Below are 3,636 nucleotides of genomic sequence, written 5' to 3' on the forward strand. Positions count from 1 at the left end.
CTGACGCAGATTGGGGCGGTGATGTGAGCAACCGCAAATCGTACACAGGGTACGTGTTTTTCTTGGCAGGTGGCCCTATTTCTGAGAGTCAGAAAAACAATGCAGTGTGGCGTTGAGCACCACAGAGGCCGAATACATGGCTATGTCTTCAGCGGCGAAAGAGGCTTTGCATTTGAGGCGATTGTTGATCGAGATTGGATGAGGAGACGCTGGGACATTCTACGAAATTGTTTGGAGAAAAATTTGAGTGCTCAATCTCTGGCAAGAAACCTGTGTTTCATGCTCGATCGAAACACATTGACATCAGACATCATTTCGTTCGAGAAGTTGTTACAAGAGGCGAGATTGATCTGGACTATATATCAACTAAGGACATGGTAGCTGATATATTAACGAAAAATTTGTCTAAGCAAAGCATAATCATTGTGTCAAGTTATTGAATTTAACTAAGAAAGTAATGTAAGTGGCACACAGAATCATTGAGGAAGGTGTTGAAAAATATCATATGTTTCTGTTTGCAGCCCTGTATTTATCCCTGTTATATCGATTGTACTAAGCTTGTAGGTTATCGATATAAGATGCTTGTAACTCTGTATATTTTGTTTTCTTCCTTTTCCGCATTTGAAAGTGTATGGACACTTAATAAGATAAACTTATAATTTAACGCAATCCTTTCGATCCTCAACATTATCCGATATTGTAGTTAACAAAAACTTTTTTCCATTATCTTTAGTAGGGTTAGAAAATATTTGGAAAAAGTACAACTAATTAACAATTAATGAAAAATTTATTTTAATAGATTGGCTTACTTTATAATCCCTACAAGTCAATTGTTCAGAGGTATTCAATATGTTTAAGGCGATTCAATCCACATCTCAAGCGCCTTTAATATTTTTACACCTAGTTAAAACAAAGTTATAAAAGTCGGCGCTTAATTTACTTAATTAGAATAAGTTGGGAAATGCCATCTAAAATATAGTTCTTAGATATTTGGTTCAAATAAATATAAGTAAACTCATGTAAGTTGAAAAAATTGTAAAATTATGGTTAGTTCCTTTGTACATCCTTCATTATTTCATCAGAGAATATGTGACTAATACATCCAATTATCTAAAGTGATTAAATTTTCTAATGAAAGCGTCAAATGTTGTGTTTAGTTGTATCAAATCATAAGCCAAGTAGGGCATTTTTGTTTCTTTATCCTTTACGTGGATAATGATCTTTTCATTTTACATATTAAATTCTCGAATGTACTAAGCATTAAATTTTCTTAGATGCAGTTGCAATTACATTGTAATTACAGGGCCAGAGACGTTTTCTATGCAGGTCTCAGAACCAGTAAAAAGGATTAAGACAAGCACTTAAGTAGCAGCTTATGACAGATATACAAACATGTGTATGTATATACATACATATGAGTTGTTGGGTTATGTTACGAATTAAATTTTCAGACTTTCAACTTCCCCCTCTTTTGGCTATAAAATATCGCTTAAAATGTGACACATGTCCATGTCTTGTTCATCCTAATTGGCCCCAAGTAATTTGCCTTTGTATAATTTTAATTAGTATTAAGATTTGGCTTTTTAAGCCATCTCAAAATATATACCTACATTTGTGTATGTGCGTATGTGTAAATAACACACTGCTTCCGTCCACTTATCGTTGAAGTGCATCTCCAGACATGTGAAGTAATCAAAATGTTAGTGCAAACTCTAAATTAATATCCTGCAGTTTCCCTTGGTCTCAATTATGGTCAAACTTGCTGCATTGCATAAATTTGGCCAGAGCAAATTGTAGCCACAACAACAGCTGACCAAGAGAATCAATGATTAATTTTCTGTGGTAGTTACTTCATTCAGTTCGATGCAAGAGTCTACACATTCGAAATACCAATACTTGCTCTGTGAACTGATCTGTATCAAAAGAAAATGCACAATTTATAATGTAAGTATCAAAATATATTTATTACATAGTTCAGTTACAAATGCACCAATCCGAATCAGAATGATGTATACTTCAAATGTCTCCGCGTCTCATTTGAATGAATCGTCAATCTTCGTGTGTATTTCGGCATAGAACAACTTAACACTCGACCAGTGTATCTCAAAAGTCTTTATAGATTCATCGATTTAAGTGTTACGCACCAATTTGTATCAGCATGATGAATACATCACACTCGCCTTCTGTGTATTTCCAATGATCATAAGTGTTTTGCACCAATTTTGCATCACCACGGTGAATATATTAAAAGTTTCTTATGTATTTCGGTGTAGAACTTTGAAACCGACTTCTGTGTACTTCCAACGTGTTTATGTTTACACGTGTTACATAAGTGTTACTCGCCTTCTGTGTATTTCCAACGTATAATAAGTGTTATGCACCAATTTGTATCAGTATGATAAATACATCACACTCGCCTTCTGTGTATTTCCAACGTGTATAAGTGTTATGCACCAACTTGTATCAGCATGATGAATACATCACACTCGCCTTCTGTGTATTTCCAATGATCATAAGTTTTTGCACCAATTTGTATCAGTATGATAAATACATCAAATTTTTTCTTATGTATTTCGGTTTCGGATGTGTTTTGCACACCTTGCATCAGTATATTTCATTAGTTTCGGTATAGCATTACACACTTGGCATGTGTATTTTCAACGTGTATAAGTGTTATGCACCAATTTGTATCAGCATGATGATTACATCACACTCGCCTTCTCTGTATTTCCAACGTGTATAAGTGTTATGCACCAATTTGTATTAGCATGATGAATACATCACACTCGCCTTCTGTGTATTTCCAACGTGTATAAGTATTATGCACCAACTTGTATCAGCATGATGAATACATCAAATGTATCGTATATATTTGTGTATCGAACCTACTACTCGCTTTCTGTGTATCTTTAACGTGTTTGTGGATGAGTCTATTAGGTGAGAAAAAAAATTATAAAATTCATTTATAAAAATTCTAATCTTCGTAGCTTACCCTGTGTAGATTCGTGTTCAGGATGTGATGATCGTCGATGGTTCAGTATTTAGAAATATTATAATCAACGTCCATTATTATTCGTCCTGCAAGCTGCAAGTTGGTAATTATATTCAAATATGTTTAGTTAAAATACAAAAACCTTGACTCACACTGGGTAAGTGTTCACGTGTGTAGGTAAAACAAGAGACAGACAGATCAGTACAGGCGTACCTGGTACAGTGGTCAGTATTAGTGTTTAAAACCGGCTCCTACAATTCGGCTCTATGGTTTTCCAAAATATGCACCCCAAAGCAGATTAAATTAAATACCTGAATACTTTTGTCAGTTTATTAGCAAATATTGATTTTTTAAAAAATTTTTCACCTTTTTTCAGATTTTTTTGAGTTTTTTTATTTTTATTTATAAAAGTAAAAAAAAAAAATATATATCTTACGCTTAAATCTAAGATAAATAAAGTGTTTATTTGCCGAAAAAAAAACTGTGTTGAATTTTGATTTTCGAGCTGTGTGCTCTAGTGAGAACTCAAACTTAACTGACTTTCTCTGGCTTCGGTCTCAGGTATATCAACTTTTCGAATGACAGGTGACTAAAACCCGGCTGCTTGGATTTTAAAAATTTACATAGTTTACGTTGACATAAAT

The 3,636-nt window shown here is 33.8% G+C and overlaps 1 long non-coding RNA gene across 2 annotated transcripts; it reads right to left on the bottom strand.

The window, feature by feature from the left end:
- Positions 1-2,875: 2,875 nt before the first annotated feature.
- LOC124461848 lies at positions 2,876-3,384 on the bottom strand. 2 transcript variants are annotated; one of them, XR_006955263.1, is made up of 4 exons: positions 3,359-3,384; positions 3,145-3,303; positions 2,993-3,085; positions 2,876-2,930 (listed from the first exon to the last, which is right to left on the bottom strand). It is a non-coding gene; the product is annotated as an uncharacterized LOC124461848 (long non-coding RNA). The 2 variants fall into 2 exon arrangements; XR_006955264.1 differs by lacking the exon at positions 3,359-3,384 and having other exon boundaries at positions 2,993-3,078; positions 3,145-3,311.
- Positions 3,385-3,636: the final 252 nt, after the last annotated feature.

Source organism: Drosophila willistoni, unplaced genomic scaffold, assembly GCF_018902025.1.
Source record: "Drosophila willistoni isolate 14030-0811.24 unplaced genomic scaffold, UCI_dwil_1.1 Seg692, whole genome shotgun sequence".
Classification (NCBI taxonomy): Eukaryota; Metazoa; Arthropoda; class Insecta; order Diptera; family Drosophilidae; genus Drosophila; species Drosophila willistoni.